Source organism: Mastomys coucha, unplaced genomic scaffold, assembly GCF_008632895.1.
Source record: "Mastomys coucha isolate ucsf_1 unplaced genomic scaffold, UCSF_Mcou_1 pScaffold6, whole genome shotgun sequence".
NCBI lineage: Eukaryota > Metazoa > Chordata > Mammalia > Rodentia > Muridae > Mastomys > Mastomys coucha.
In genome coordinates, this window is record NW_022196912.1 from 42,743,006 (window position 1) to 42,760,732 (window position 17,727).

General features: G+C 42.4%; 1 long non-coding RNA gene across 4 annotated transcripts in view; it reads right to left on the reverse strand.

Annotated features, from left to right (window-relative positions):
• Positions 1-13,822, reverse strand: part of LOC116080357 — a 45,821-nt gene extending 31,999 nt beyond the window's left edge. For all 4 annotated transcript variants that reach the window (XR_004114419.1, XR_004114420.1, XR_004114418.1 and 1 more), the window contains exon 1: positions 13,506-13,822. This is a non-coding gene — a long non-coding RNA (uncharacterized LOC116080357). The remainder of the gene's footprint in view (positions 1-13,505) is intronic.
• Between the last annotated feature and the right edge of the window lie 3,905 nt (positions 13,823-17,727).

Below are 17,727 nucleotides of genomic sequence, written 5' to 3' on the forward strand. Positions count from 1 at the left end.
TTTTTTTTTGCTAAAAAAGAAGAAAATTACAACTCTTTTAAGTATGTGTTCATAATGCATGATTTGCATTTATAAAAATACTCAGGCTAACTCACATTCTTAGATTCAAAAAATGAGCACAAAAGACCACTAGTATGAGTCCTCTTTGGTCTGAAGCCTATCCAGTTCCTCAATATGTTACCATCTGCTGTATATGTTTTCCACAACAGCCACATACAAACACAGGCTGAATACCCTGAGTACTGAATGCAAGACCTACATGGAGTAAGGGCATCATATGTGTTGAACTGTAATGTATTGCTATGAATAGCCATTCCCATAATAGAATTTCAAAGTTGGAAAGAATTAGGAAGATGTTGGCAAGTATTTAATTTTTGTCCAGGTTCAACTGGGTAGAAGAATGTGGCTTTAGGGAAATAGTATTTAGGAAAAGTGCTTGGAGGAGAAATTATGGAGAAATATGGGCTTCAATAAATACAAAGTACTATTTCATCATTATTCAAAATGGTGAAAACTGTTTCTCATGGCCAATATATGAAAACAGAAGAAGGAGTGGCAAGGTCATGGAGTGAAGACATGCAGTTAAGTATTATTCGTCAGCCTTAAAGAAGGCAGAAAATCTGCCATCTGCAACAACGTGGATCAGCATAGAGGATTTTTTTTTTATTAAGTGCAATGAACCACACAGAGATTGCAAAGACTAGATTGAGATCCATTTGGGATATCAACATCTATCATTACATACATTAAAATGGAGAGAAAAAGAGCTACAAGACTAGGAGTAGAAGAAGATGGGGAGATGGGGTCTTGCTGCTTTGGCAGATTACTAAGCTTAGACTAACAGCTTCTAGCATACGAACTAGAACTGTAGTTGTTGGCAGATCATCAAATACTGTGCATTTCTGTGACTCATGGACACAACAGGAGACCATGTGATAGTATAGGCAGCTCCAGTGCTTACTCGTCCTGGTGATTTCTCTCTATGTTTCAAAAGACCACCATGTCTAACTCAAATATTCACAGAAATAAAAATGACCTTTAGAACCAAAATACACATGTTCAGGGCTACAGACTGTCTTTGGATGGAGTAATGTGTGAAAGCTAGGACAGTGTTTCCATTTCAGAGTCTGAGCATGTTGTTATCAACCATAATTGATAACTAGAAGAAGTAGGAGATCAGTGGACTATGGAAATTGCCCATTTCTTCATTCCTGATTCACATCAGGAATGTTACTGAAAGCTAGCTCTGTGTAAAACACTATGTCATAGTTAGGGTTTCTATTGCTGGGAGGAAACACCATGACCAAAAAGCAAGTGGGGAGGAAAGGTTTTATTTGGCTTATGCTTCCAGAGCAATGTTCATCACCAAAGAAAGTCAGGACAGGAACTCACACAGGGCAGGAACCTGGAGGCAGGAGCTGATGCAGAGGCCATGGGGGGATGCTGCTTACTGGCTTGCTCCCCATGGCTTGCTCAGTCTACTTTCTTATAGAAGACAGGGTCACCAGCCCAGGGGTGGCCCCATCCATAATGGGATGGTCCCTCTCTCATTAATAACTAAGAAAATACCTTGCAGCTGAATCTTGTGTAGACATTTTTCTCAATTAACTTTCACTCCTTTCAGATTACTCTGTGTGTCAAGTTCACATAAGACTAGCTGGCACACACTACTAATGACTGCAAATTGCTGTATTTACATATTTATCAGAAACTGAAAGGACTGTGCCCTTTTGTACTTCGGAACAAGAGTTATTTAGCTCACAGCCTCATAAAGTTCCTGCTTTAGACTCTGATACGAAGAGCTGTAGTCATAGAATAATGTATGTGTTGAAGCAATGTGAGAATAAATATTCTGTCCAGACATACCACCATGCAGATGTCTGTGAGACACCTGAGGAAATGCCATGAACTCTAGAGCTGGCTGCTGAGCCTCATGATTCTGGTCTGTGCCCTGGGTGGTTAAATAAGGCAGTCATGTCTTGGGCAGGTAGTCAGGTGTCTTCAAGACCCTTCATGGTGGGAATAGCATGAAGTTCTCTGTTTTTGTCCTATTTTGGGGCCAGGTGTTGTACCAGAAGATTTGTATATACCAACTAACTGAATACTTACTGTATTTGTAAAAATATCTTACAAAACTAATAACATTTTTACAGTAAGAAAAAAATAAGTTCAGTGTGTATGCTGTTTAAATACATATTCTCTCATGGTTTTCTCAAATTAATTTCCAAAATCCTCAATTTCTGTGCAAAGGTCCTTTCATGGACTAAAAAGCCATTTATATGAATGTTGGGAACATGGACTCAGACTTGAGGAGGCCTAGTGGAAAAAAGAACAAATGAAGAAATAAAAATTAGCAAGGAGATAAACCACAGAGTGTGAGAGTCCGCAGGACAGATTATATCTGGATTCTTAAAACTGAGAAGCTTGGGTTGGATTATATAAAGAAAATTGGGGATCTATTGTATTTTACTTTATATGTTTGCATGTATGTGTATGGTGTGTGCTCTCTGCCATGTGTGTATGCATGCATGCATGTAGAGGAGTGTGTTGGTGGAAGGGTGTCCCTGCGCATCTGTAGGTTCACATGTGTAGAAGATAAAAGACTACTTTGAGTATCAAACATATCTCAGAGTTTAATTTTGTTGCCTTCTTTTTCTTTTATCCCCTGAGACAGAGTCTCTCTGGGTCCTAGAGCTCATCAAATCTAGGCTGACAGGCCAGTGAGACCCAGACAGCAATCTACCTGTCTCCATCTCCTTGGAGCTGAGGTTACGAGTGCCCACTTTGAGCATTTACTGGGGAGTTCTGGGCACTGAACTCAGGTCTTCATTTTCCTCCAGCCATAAGCTAAAGTTCTTAACTCAAAAGAGTTACAAAGTGACCAAGCTAGAGCCATCAGACAGAGCTGAGTCAGCTACCTCAAGCTCTTTCTCCATATAATAGAGAAGGAATCTTCCTGCCATTAGCTTAAGTGCTTCCCACTCTACCTTATGTGAACCTACTGGGAAACTGCTCCTGGAGTCACAAGTCCAACCCTCATAGAGTGTCTTCCTGATAATGGAGGTTTCTTAGAATGAGGGGGTTTACCAGCAGACCTTTGACTCCTGATGTAACTATCCACAAATGGACAGCCATGCATTGCTGGTAGATGTGGCGCCATCACAATGGGTCACTTTGAAGACTCTCAGTAGGAGCTCCAGCTTTCCCAGGTCAGAGAGAAATCATCCAGATTGCTGGTTACTCAGCAGGCTGAGCAAAGTATCTCATCCCAGCTGTCAGTCCAGGGAAGACTGGGGTGAGGAACCAATGACGCACCCCAAGAGCGTGTTCTCCATTAGCCAGATGGAGCTTCAAGCTGTTGCAGGCTCTTGCTGTCTTACACATGATGCTTGCTAGACAAAGAAATATTGATTACCAGTCTGGCCCTTGAAGGTTAAACGGATATACTGGTGTTGGCACACCACGTATTTCAGGGAAGGAGGGAAGCCTTCAGAAGGGTCCCTGAGGCCATAACCAGGGTTTGTATCTTATATCCTTCACAGTCGTCAGAACTCCTAAGAGGCTTGCAAGTCACTTGGTAGTCATGGCCACGGATGAGCATACTAGCTCTGGCTTTAGTGGTGTGCTGGTAGCAGGACACAGAGGCAGCCTCTGGATAGAAAACCAGCCAAAGAAATTGCAACTGCAAGGTAAGTGATTTAGGGAATTTTCAGGGGCTTCTTATTAATGAGAAGCACTGGTCTAGAAGGGCCAGCAGGTGAGCCTCTCCAGAAAGGGCTGCTTCTCTGCCCTCCTCTTCAGAGGAGCTACCTCACATTATTGCTGTAGCACCCTGTTCGCATGCAGAGGTAGAGCTGTCCTGGCTCCCAGTATATGTAGTACAAAGGCAGCTGAGGTTTCCAAGTGCCCCTCAGGACAGTCCTATACCAGTCTGTGACTTTATTTTAAGCTTTAAAAAAAAGTTTGCAGAACAAAGAATTGCTACATATTGTTTAACAAGTCAGGGATGTCCAACCTTCTTTGCTCTCTTGCTTTAATATCTCTCCACTTGTCTGTCTCTGCTGTACAATCACATACATGTGCACACACACATACATACACACACACACACACACACCACACACACACTTCTCCTGAGCCTTTCAAAGGTAAGCTTCAGAGAAGACATCCCTTTATCAGTAAAGCCTCACTCTGAAATGTGACCATACAACACATAAAGAGTTCTTTGTCATAAATACTGCCTAGGTAGCAGACCTAGAGAATCAGTGGTAATTCTATTATATAGTCAAAAGACAGTGATCTGATTTCACCAGTAGGCCAACTATTTATAGTCATACACAATCTGCCTCTGCCTCCTCTTTCCCTGTGATGATGAAAGAGGTTCACTGTGTGGAATACAGACTACACAAGTGCATCATTCCTTCTGCATGCTACAGGGAGGCGCATGTCCCCACCTAATTGTAGCACTGAAGATCTGAACTTCAGTCTCAACTTCCTTTGCCTGAGAGTAGCAGGCAACACCTTTGAAATTATCCTTCAAACACCTAAGCCAGTCAAAGGCAGACTGCTGTCACTACCACCCAGGGACACTCTAGGACACTCACAGCTTCTCCTTAAACAATGCTCATAGGCTTTCCTTCTACTTGTTTGTTGGTTAAATGTGCACTGCATCAGGAAACATTTTGACTGCTCACAGATCAATAGCCAGATAGAGGAAGCATCAATCAAAGAGGTACTTATTCATTAACTACAGTGGACTCACCAGGCCTTCCTTTTGCAGCCTTCTGTACCCTGATCCCTGTCCACACAGGCATGCCATCATTCTAAGATCCATTCTGAAAGGCCCTGCCATCCCTCAGTCACAAGGTATTCTCTCTGCCTGGAGTCTATTCACTTTTCAGGTAGTAGCATGAATTTGAAGTCTCTTCGAAGGCTACCCTAACTCCACAGGAAGAGTTAGTTCCTCTCAACTGTAACAGTTTCTATGTAGAGTACAGCATGCAATCCACAGCACAATGCTCCATAGGTAGGTGGCTTCTCACCAAGGAGGCTGCATGCCTTCAATCCCTGGCAAAACGCTCCCTACCATATTATCTGCCATGATTAGTACGTGACCTGCATGGTAGCCAGGCCAAGGACCTGCTTTGAGCTTGGAAGGGAAACTCCTGGACCCCAGTTTCACCTGCACAATATCTGTGCATTCTGCTGCTTAACAGGAAATTCCAGATAAGTCACTTTCTGGCTTAAGATTTCAAAAATGACCCCCAGCCTCATGCTTCTGAGTGCCATTTATTTTGAGCAAAGGTACTAATGGACTAAACAATACATTTGCCTTTCAGAAGAAACCAAATGCCTTCAGCACTAAACAGTGTTAGCAGGGCACCATTAGGAGGGGAGAGAAACTAACTAACTAAAAAAACAAAGCCAAAAACAAACAAACAAACAAACAAACAAACAAACAAACAAAGAACAGAAAACAGAAGACAAAAAGCAACCGGAGAACACCATCTATGTAGCTTCCTGCTAAACCCAGGAACAAACTGAGCCTTCATCTCCTCTGCCTGGCTCTTCTAATGATAAAAGCACAATAAAATGAAACCAAGTAGGTACAAAGAGATGTGAGAAATCATCGCACCACACTGTACCCCAAGGTACTCTGCTCATCTTTGTCACCAATGGTAAGAAAATCTTAGAAGTCAGTCTGTCTTGCCTCTGCAAGGAGGACCATACAGAGATCTGATTGCATCCTAGATGGAGGGAGAAGGGAGAGGATATCTCAAGGTGAAAACTTTAACACATCAAAATGCAAGATGTCATTGACCCTTATGTGGCCTAGGTCTACTGCCAACCTGACAGACCTTAGCAAGCCTGCCTGGTATTGGAGATTTGCTTCATCAACTACTTCTGTGGAAAGACCCTCCCAGGACAGATGTATGTGACAATCCCATCTGGTACCATTCCTGTATCTCTGTAGTCTAGTGTTGCAGATCTTTGATACCTGTGAGCTGGAGACGCATTTCCTTGTCATAGGAGAAGAAAACAGAACTGAATGGTTTTGGCACCATTTAAAACCTGTTAGAATATTCAAGTAAAATCTGCCAGCTGTGTGTGAATGCAGAAACAGAGAAGTGAGAGTCAAGCTACAGAAAACTAAGATGAATGAAGTACAGTCAACCTGGCTCACACCTACCTACGGACCCTCTTATGAAAGGGGGAGGAGGAAGAGAAGAAAGGGAAGAAAGAAAGAAGGAGAGGGAAGGGCAAGGGGAAGAGAGAGAGAGAGAGGCAGACAGACAGACAGAAACAGAATATTACTGAACAACTGTTATTTGTAACTTGGTATGAGTCTCTGTCCCATCTGGGGACTCAGTCGAGCATGTAAATATGTTTGGATAATTAAAAAGTGTGTTCTTTCTTGTTGGTTTATTGTAACTGGAGGTGAACTGAGCCAAGTTCCCCTAATCCTGTCAAGCCCTCTGCAGGAAGGGTCAGAGGTCAGCAACTGCTCCTAAAAATTGCTGGGTGATTGAATCCCAGGGAGCCTTGAGCCCCTGAGCAGCTGATTAGAGGCAATCTGAGGTCTGTCCCCCTGACATCAGGGGCTGGCAACTACCTCTTGAATAGACTTTCTTACCTACCAGGCTCCAGAGTACTAGTCACTTTGAAACAAAGGTAAGAATTCAGTTTCCAATGGACTTTAAATTCTTCATAAGCATGAAGAAATTTTCATTTCATTGTCACATAAAGGAGAGGGGAATTTAAAACTAGTTTGTCCAGATATTGTTGTTTTAAAGAAAATTATGGATGTGGTTTCTAATCTAATGGAAATTGTGTGGCTTGACAAACACAGGCATAGAATGAAAAGCTTCATGGACTCACCTTCCAGAGGACACTGAGGGAGAATATTGGCCTTGTGGTTCCATGAGGATCCTGAGTGGGTGTATGCCAGTCCAGCCTCACACTGGAGAAAGCACTGAGTGTGCAGTGCACATTAGAGAACATCTCTGGGTAGAACTATGTCCAAACTTATATCAACCTGCAGCGCCCTTCTGTGTTGGGTTTAGTTGTTTAGAATCTGTTCAGATACATAGGAACAGTGCTCTGTATACACATGTGAACATGTGTGTGCCCAGAAACCAGGACCATATGGAGAAGTCTGGCCTTTCTGGCTGATGGGGGCAACAGAGAAGCAAGAAGCTCCAGGGCCCTCCACCACTCCATGTGGTTTGATGAAGGGCCAGAGACTAGTTAGAACTGCAAGGGGATTTTTTTTATTTCAACGAACCAATATTCATGATAATAAAATTGTAAACAAACAAAATGTAATTTTTACTTTTATTTTTAAAGAGAGTGTGACAGTAATGCAATCTAGGCTGACTTCAATCTTGTGATCTTCCTGTCTTAGACTCCCAAGTGCTGAGATTATAGGAGTGTACTACCATACTCAGTACTCAAAAATTAATTTGTGTTGTATCTTTTTCCATGTACATAATCTTCTTTTCTCTCCATAAATAACTGTTTCATTCTCTGGTTCTATTGCTGTCTCCTTAACAGTGTCTCTCCTCTCTCTGCCCACTCTACACTGTTATGGATGACCCCAGATCATTGAAGGAAGAAAGCCCGTGCCTACCCACTTTATGGAGACACACACTCTCTACAAACATGTGACCACAAATGGCATTTCTTATTGCTTAGCCATCCTTCTTATTTTTTTTAAATATATTTATTTTAAATTGACATTATTGTTTTTCCTCTAAAGTGATAAATGAAAGCAAATATTCATTTTTCTTTAGAAAATACGAAGGTGTATGTGACATGCCACAGATTCACTGCCCTGACTCTTTCTGGGCATTTCTTGTTTCTGAACATTTAATACTGAAAATAACCTAAGCTTCATACCATCTTTGAGTGGTATATGGTGAATTTTCTAGATCATTCTTGGTAGAAATCTTTCCTGGAAAAAATAGACACAACACATGATTGGGAGATTTGCAGTGGCTTTCAAGCCATTGTGAAAGGAAACATGTCTGGAATGATTGACAAGCTTTGATTATGGATTGTCATGGGACAGTCACAAACACTGATGTCTAACCTTCTGAATTGGAAAGTTCACTGATAGGAAAGTGGGCTACTGTACTTGGGGAAAGATAAATATTCGTATTGTCTTCACTATACTATCACACTGTTTAAAGCGATGGGGTGTGTGAGGGACTACAAACACTCAGACAGACTGATGGAGAATGCCCCTGGGTCTCAGGGTACTCTGGTGAGGTTTTTATTTTTCTAAAACTCTCCTGCAAATTTAAAATTATATTTAAAAAAATAATTTAGAAGTTACTGAAAAGAAAATCTATTTGACTGTTAATGTTTAATTTTGAGGAAGGAAAGGTTGCATCCTTTCATTTCCAAATCATATTTAAAACTTAACCGAAATGGAGTCTCCTGGCCTTTGTGCCCTTGAACGGGGCTCGGGATGAACAGCGCCTCTAGAGGGAGGCCTGGTACTGCAGGTGTTTCTCAGTCAAGTTCCAGACCTGACCCTCAAACACCTCCTCAATGAAACATTTCTTCTTCCTTTATTAAACGCACTAATACAATTATAGGCTCCTGATTTAAAATGCGCTTTCTTTAGTCAAAATCTCCACACGTCACTTTTCTCATGGGAGGAAATGCTAGGTGGCATTTGCTACAGTGAGCCACTATGAGGAATACTGAAGGAGAGAAGCAGCCCCAGCCGCTGCATTGCAAGGGAACACCGGAGCAAGCTCGCCTGGCCCACCCCATACCCCAGCACACCAGGAAAATCCTTTCTCTTTTTGACAGTTTCACAGGCACAAGAAAGCCTTGGTCTCTTAGGCCTACTGGCTTCAGGCTGTGTGTAAATTTCATTTCCTGTGTGGTATTATTCAGAAAAAAACAAACACACAAACAACTAAAAAAACAAAAAACAAACAAACAAACAAACAAAACAAAAGCTAGTCAACCTACTTGCAGAAAAAGTCATAAGAAAACCCCGGCTCTTCCTAACCTGCAGGTCCTTTCCCTGTCTGTGTGTGTAGTTTTATTGTCCACCATGACATCTCTCAGAAATCACAGAGAGGACTTCTCTGGAAGCCAAGAGGGGCCGCGGGGGGGAGGGGCAACACGGAAAATAGAATGCTGTGTTTGCTTTCTTTCCTTGCCTTCCCCGGACTGGATCCCCACTTTTCCAAAGAAATCCACCTTTTCTGCTTCAATTTCAAATCATTTTAAGTCCAAGGAAGGCTTCTCTTCCTTGCACACCCTGGATATTTCAAAGCAAGCCCATCCTCACTGCAGGAGAGAGTTTATTCAGGTGTTATGAATCAGACAAGGGCTCAGGGATGCAAACTGGGGCTGAGACAGGGCCCCCGCGCGTCTGGTCCCCTCCCTACTAAAAGAAACATAACAAACCCCTAGAAAACAGTCCTCCAGTAATCTCCCTGCCTGCGCCAGGAATAGGGGTGACGGAAAGCTGCCCTCTCATTATAGTCCTGGTCTCAAGGTTAGAATTAGACCCTTAGGGTAAGGAGCTGTCAATTAGAGATAACTCCAGCCTGCTGTCTGCAACCAGGCTTATCTCCTAGCAACTCTCCTCATTCAGGCCACAGCCCTTGGCTCTGCCTGCAGCTCAAGAGCCATCTTGAAGACAACAAAATAACCTCCTCATTTTGAGCAGATGCATAAAGAATTCTTCTCTGGGTCCTTGATGGAGTCTCGTCCTTGATGGAGCCCGGGTGACATTCGACTAGCAATGGGGCTGGGGGGATCTGCAAAGAATTATGATTGGGCTCCCTTCCAGCTGCAGATGTTTCCCTGGGAAGAGCACATGGAAGGGTCTGGCCAAGCAATCAGAGAATCTAAATTCAATCTGAGACTGGATGCCTCCTTCTTCCAGATCAGAGCCTGTCATGTTTATGCAGGAGCCAGCATAGTCTCTTTCTTCTGCCTACTTTCTGCTTAGGAAGAATTTGCCAGCAGTTGGAAGTGCAGTGGCTCTGGTTGCCACGGGAACTCGGCCTCTCCTTTATTCACCATGGCAGGGCATATAGAGAGAGCCAACAAGCATAAATCGTATTAAGCGATGCACGGGGTTATCCACCGTGGATGTAGGCAACATCACAGAATTTACTGCTGGACTCTATACTTGGTGTGCAAAGAAAACGCTGGCTACAAATTCCTTGGAGCTGTCTACTCATTAGAGCTAGGGATCCTGTTGTTGACTTTTCTAATCTCGAGCAGAGTTAAGGGTGGCAAAATGCTGGAAGGCTCCTAGGGGCTGGGGGAGAGGCGAGTCTTTGATTTTTCACTGGAGTGGAAAATGATAACAAAGGGATATCTAAGAAATGTTGTAAAAAAAAAAAATAAGAGATGAGAAATACCCAGTGCGCTGTGGGTGTAAATTAGATAGATGGTGTTCTTAGAATTGAAGATTTGACTTAACAAAACTCTTCTGTAGGACAACAACCTCCTTGCCTAAGGAGGAACACGGACAAGGAGCAGGGGCCATTTTTACAGCAGCAGTTCTCCTAGTGCCCCTCCCCCACCGTTCCCCATTCGGTGCTATTCACGGCTCTGCAGCACTGACTCTCCTATCCTGCCTTACCATCTCCTCTCCTCTTCTTCAATGGAGTGACTATCTGTTTTGTTCAGCTGCTTTTATGTTTGTGAAGAACCCAGCACAATTTTTATCAAGCTAGTTGGGTCAGAGGAAAGAGCTGTGTACGGGGGCAAAGGAGACAGAAGGAGACCGCCAGGCAGCTGCCATGCCGGCTGCTAGGCACTGTGGACACGGAGCTTGGTTCAGTTTTGCAGTGGCTTTTCTCCTCCCCTCCCTCACACTCAATGCAGGGCTCATTAAGCTCCCCTGCTCGGTTTCCTATTAGGGCTTGTCAATATCCCAAGATGCAGCATAGCTTCTGAAACAGGGGCGAGAAAGCCTGGGCAACTTTAAATAAATCTTTTCTGTGCTTGTCTGAGTGGGACTTACACACGATTTTGCTTCAAAATAGAGACTCTGGATTATAATTTTAAACAGCAGACAAATGCATCACAGGATATTCCGCATCTTAAAATTAAACGACATGCAGCTTGCAGAAATTAATATTTTCAGGTTGCTGAAGAAGAAACTGGGAGACTGAACTCTGTTATATTCTGAATTGTTCTCACTAAGCAAATACACCTTAGGTGGTTTCTTTGATGTTATTTTCTTATGCAATCAAATCAGTTGTGAATATGCACACTGCCCTGCATCTTTTAAAATAACATTTCTAATGGGCCATTCTTTCCTTACAGGGTAAAGGCTATCCCTGAACATATAGCATGCTGGTTGGCATTACATTTGAATATAGTAACGAAAAATGACTTATAAAAAGAAGAAGTATCTCTAGCAATCAAAGTTTACTTTATTAAACAGCAGATTGGCAATGTCCCCAGGATTCTTATGTGGACTGCCATTGCTGGTTGCCTAGGAGATGAGGGAACTTAACTGCTTCACTGCCACCGGATCGCATGGATTCTTGCAGTGTGGTCTAGAAGCTCACAGAACAGCCCCCAGCTTGGCAATATGTACCCACCAGCAGCACTTGCAAAGGCTTTTGACCAGTAAAAAAAAATTCCAAGACAAGGTTGCATGTTAATGCAAAATTGACTTTTTCTTCTGCTTCTGAATATTTTCTTCTCTGAGTTTTATTTAATTTTTGTATATATGGAACAGAGCTATGTTAATTACCTTCAGTGTTTTGTTATTCTTTCCTATGGAGTGATTTTGAAGAAACATAGGTGTCCTTATTTCCTCCAGATCTGGGTTTAAGGAAAGCAGTGATTAATTTCTGTGTGTGTAGTATTTCTGATTTTTAAATGATGCTTTGAAATAATGTGAACTGTTATCATAGGTGCCATTGGTTTGTCCTCCCCCACCATCCTATCTGCCTTCTTTCAACAAGACTGTGTTCCATGGTAGCTGCTGGGGAAAGCTGCATTGCAACCAAGCATGGCTGTGGGGGAGAGGAGGCCAGACTCCCTGGTCCTGTGGGCTGAGTGGCCTTGGTAAATCACGCATTCCTGAGCCTAGGTTTCTGCCTGTGGGGTAAGAAAGGAAGCATAATCAAATATTTAGAAGGGATTCCAACCCTGATACGCAAGTACGGCTCATTTTTGCTATACTTTCATGTGCGTTTGGTAAGGCATTAGAAACTGTACAACTGATATCATTCAATAGAACTGCCAGTCTTCCAAAAGCACAAAATACAGTATGTATGTAGTTGGCTTTATTGCTTGAAGGTTTATATCTGACTGTTCCTGTGTTTCCATCCAGTAAATGTAAAAGCAGTCTTTATTGAAATAATTCTCTAATTTTGCAGAGTTACATTTTTATGCCCTGTAGATGATTCTAAGTCCAGGAAATGTGCCTGAGATTAACAAAATTATCTATAGGAGAAAAAAATTCTTCCTTTAAAATATTTTGTTTACTTAAACCCCAGACCCCAGGCCTTTTTCTCATCATCTTTGATAATGCTTTTTCTAACCACATTGGCAGCATTCTCTTAACCTTGAAAAAGAGGTCTCAAGCCTGAGAAACTATATTCACAGCCAGAAAACGGATCTGGGGTTTGACAATATACAGTGAGCCAGGAAAATACAGCAAGGGAAGATGCTTGACCTCAAAATATGGCTTAGACTTTGTTCCCCTTTCTAATTTCTCATTTAGAGAGAATTCTGTTCAGAGGATGTTTCCTCTATTCAAGACAAGGAAGAAATAGAAAATATAGTTTAAGGAATTGGGCTGAGTAGAATGGCTATTCTCTTGGGAGGCATATAAAGGCTATATTATAAAAACACCAGCAACTTCAATTTATTCTTTAGTCCTAGGAAAAGACTTGTGCCAAAATCTTGCAAACATACATAAGTGCATAAGTGCATACATACATACACATGCATACATATATATACCTGTACATATACACATATACATGTACAGACATACACAAGCACATATACATATACATTCACATATATATACATACACATTCACATATACATACATACACACATATACACATGTACACATCATATACATGTGTACAAAAATACATACACACATACACACACACCACATACACACAGGGGATATGGGCAGCAAGCAGATTAGCTGATCCTAGCACTATCAACATTTCTTGAAAGTACTTATCCAGACTCAATTTAGGTCCTACGAAATATGAAATTTTACATTATTTCACCTAAATACATACCAAGCTCTAAGTTTCCCTCACACCACATGACCCAATGATGGAGTATCTTCCAAACAGATCCAAAACGAAGCTTTTGAGTCTGTGTCAATCCACTAAAGCACGTGTGTGATTAGAGAGGGAGTCTAGAAATGGTGACCAGTCTGCTCCTCTAGTTTAGCAATGCTTCTGCTGATGGATCGATGGAGTCAAGCCACCAAAGGTCCTCCCAGCCTTAGAGAATCGATGCTTTGGACTTACCATTGCATCAGAGACTTCTCTGTGAAGATCAATCCTGGTTTTGAATTCAGTGTGGGTGAGGGGGGCTGCTGACTCAGGGAGCCTGAGGGAACCAGGGCCTGCTGCTAAACAACAGCCCGTCCCCAGCAGGACAAACACACAGAAGGCAGAATGAATGGCCTCATCTACACGCCAGCTATTTGATATGCAGATCGGGCCGCAGGCCTCTTCAATAGCGGAGTACTCCATAGGCAGCAGGTGCAGCCCAAGTAAGTGGCCTTCCCTCCTTGAAAGAGCTGGGCTGCCTCCCTCTCTCCTTCCAGCCCTTAACTGTTTCTGGAGCGCTATGATCTTCATCCCTTTTAAATTTAGACAATCCATTTACAGGCTGGCTAGACCTTCTACTCTTCATTCTGCCCCTATCTATAAGCCTGGGCATGAAGCCACAGGAGCGACAAAGGAAGAAAATCTGCCAGGCTCTTAATGATGGTACAGCAAGACAGGAGAGCTGGGAGGTCAAGCCACAGGGCAGTTACCAGCCTCCATCACCCACAGCCTGTGCCCATGTCTCCTCTACAATAGATACAGACTCTTATATCAGAGTTTTCTTTGCCATTTGTGCTGAAACTAGAAATCCAAGTTAAAAAGATGTGTGTGTGTGTGTGTGTGTGTGTGTGTGTGTGTGTGTGTGTGTGTTTGAGACAGACAGGAACACAGAGACAGAGAGCCCAATTGCACATATGCCTGAAATCCAGAGTAAAACTTTCAGTGTGTTTCTTCAGGAGCCAGGGGCTGCCTTTGTTTTTGCATTAGGGTCTCTGACTGACACTGGACCCTGGCTTCTAGATTAGGGTAGACTAGCTGGTCAGTGAGCTCTGGAGATGCTCTCAGCTGCTGAGATTACACACACACACACACACACACACACACACACAAGCATGTACCTCTGCACTCTGTATTTTGACCTTGGTTCTGGGGATCAAACTCAGTTCTAATGCATGCAGAGCAAGCTCTTTACCAACAGAGCCACCTTCTAGAGTCACCTACCTGCCCTCAGTAGAGAGTCAGTGCCTGCCACCTCCACCCAGGGTGGCTGATTGAAACCTAAGATGAAGTCGTATTGCAGTTTGCCCAATGCACCATGGATGTGCTGGACTCTGCCCTTCTTAGCTTGCTTTGTTGTTGTGTGCACATTGTTATTATTCAAGCTGTCTGTGTTGTAGGTTATGTTCTGGGAGTCAGCTGTGCAGCTTTATAGCTGTTCTACAGCTATTAGCTAAATGAAAGAGTTATTCATTTCAGATCTGGAATCTTATAGTGCCCTAGCCTAAATTCTGTAGGATCTATCAGTGCAGAACACATGAAGATATTAAAAGGTGAAAGATTAAATATACTAGAGCTTGGGAGTGGGCTAGAGGGGAACAAAACCACACCACAGTGTAAGAGTGGTAGCAAAAAAATCTACAACCAGACTTCCTTCCTTTTTCCTTCCTTCCTTCTTCCCTTCCTTCCTTTTCTATTTGTTTGTTTGTTTAAGATAGATCCTCATGTAACCCAGGCTAGTCCAGAACTTTCTATGCAGTGCAGGATAGCCTTGAACTACTGATCCTCAAGCATCCAGCTCCCTGCTGCTAGCCTAACAGAAGTGTACCACCACACACAGTTCATGTACTGCTGAGCATGCTAAAGGAGCAATCTATCAGCTGAGAAATGGTTCATGTTTGGAGGGAGCATGTCATAGGTCTGTAGCTAGACAACCCTCTACCAATTCCAAAACTGGAACTGCGCCACCATTGGCATTGCTCTGTCAGGTGTGAGTGTGTGTGTGTGTGTGTGCGTGTGTTGTAGACTAAGGAAAGGGAGTGTGTGTTCAGTCTGGCATATTTTGGCAAGTGTTCTACTCATAAAGCGATATACAGAATGACACTGAGAGAGAGGAGGCCTGTGGAATCAGAGATATGCTGGGGGTATGGCTTGAACTGCAGGTTCCTCAGCTCAGCACTTGGAAACCCCATTTCTTTTCCAATTGTTAATGCATTTGCTTATTTCAATGCTTACGTCTTCTTCAATTTTAAAATGAAATATATACGTAAAAAAATACTAGATATATCCTTATATTGAACTTCTGGGCTCAGGGGTCATAGATTCTGCTCAGTATAATGATTTGAGGTGCTTTTTCTAATCTTGATTTGTTTTGGAAAATATTTGCTGGTATTGAAAGCCACTGTTTTGGGAATGTCTGCTCTAATATCTGTTCCTACAGGAACCCTAACCTCCAGGATGGCCTTAGGAATAGAAAAGGCCTCTAAGAGGAATTAGTTATGATTTATATGCTCTAAAGGCTGGAGTCCTGACCACCATTCCTTTAAGAAGAGCTGTTGGGGGCTCCCCTTCTCCTGCTGCAAGTCGTGTTCTTCCACCACAAAGAGGCTATATGGAGCTATCAGGAGAGCCCTCAGCAGAAACTAACAGAATCCACACGTTAGCTGTCTGGACCCAGACTTCAGTGCTAGAAATGTTTTTCCATTAAACCTGATGTTATGTGTATAGCATATAGCACATGCTCACGTTTTTAGCAGTTTGAAGAACAACACATGTACCAAAATGAGTTTGTATCATTAAAAAATTAAAGGAAATATTGACTTTTTTCTGTAATTACTATTCAACTAAATGTTTTAAACCCACTTCTAGATATTCCTGAAATGTCTTGATGCTTTTACATGCAGCTTGAGATACCCCAGAGGGAGGTTGAGGCAAGGGGATTCCTTGTTCTTGAGTTTGAGATAAGTCTAACCAAATAGCTGGACAGTATGACCCCAAGTTAAATATACTAGGATTAACTTTGCCTTAAAAAACAAAACAAACAGCCAGGTGGTGGTGGTGCACGCCTTTAATCCCAGCACTTGGGAGGCAGAGGCAGGCAGATTTCTGAGTTCAAGGCCAGCCTGGTCTACAGAGTGAGTTCCAGGACAGCCAGGGCTATACCAAAAAACCCTGTCTAGAAAAACCAAAAAACAAAGCAAAACAAACAAACACCACCACCAACAACAACAACAAAAACCACTGTTGTCTAAAAGAAGTGTGGAGAAGGTCTTGGAGCCCAAATATCTAACCACTCAGTTGATTTTTTTTTTAAAATAAATCAGAACAACTAAATATTTAAAAAGTCAGGGTGAACTCCAATGTGTTCCTGCTACATCCATGCACTCTTCTTATTCTAACATGTACAGTTACACTTAGAAATGAAGTCCTTAGAAATGTAGAATGGGAATTATTATTCCCATTTTACAGTTAAGTTCAGTATTTATTTACCCATGTAAAATTTTACCATGTAAAACTATTCATTCATATTACTCAATAATACTAGAGAAAGGAGACTGTCGGGTAGCTCAGTGGGTAAGGGCCCTTGCTGCCAGGCTTGAGAGCCTGAGTTCAATCCCTGGAACAATATGGAAGGAGAGAACCAACTCCCACAGTTGTTCACTAACCTCTGCATGTGTAGCATGGCAAGTATACAAATGTGTATTCACAGACATGCACGTTGTAGGTGCATGAGTGTGTATTGCACACTCAAAATGTAAAAATCAATAAGAACAACAACAACAACAACAACAAAAATGAAACAAACTAACAAAGGACCTGTGTTTGGTTCTCAACACCTATGTGAGAGAGCTTATAACTACCTTGAACTCCAGCTCCAGGGAGTTTAATTCCTCCTCCTGGCTTACATGGGTACATACATGCACTCATGTAGCACATGTTAAATAGACACCCACACAAATACATATTTATAAAAATAAAATTAACCTTAAAAACAAGCAAATAAACAAACAAAATACCTGAAGGAGTCATAGCCTAAATCACTTTACCATTGCGAGCAGCATCTGTTGGCTGCTCAGAATGTAAAGCATGGGTGCTGGAGCGGCCCTATTAGTCATGGGTTGATGAGAATTGCTTCCCCTATCCGGCTGAATCATTAAAAGGCTACAGAGAACATTCAACCACCAGCAATGATAAACCTGTGAGCAGCATCAATGAACTGGCTCTTCAGAGGTGGAGTGGACGGGGAGCTCCATCAGCTTCTGAAAACAGAGTAATCCAGAAAGACCATATTAGAAGCAACATATTTCCAGGTTTTTTTGGGGGGGCAGGGGGAACAGGCCAAGTACCTTGTTCCCAGGGAAAACAGGTGTTGGGTGTGTACCCACCAGAGCCTCTTTTACCTTAACTTTCCATCTTCTCA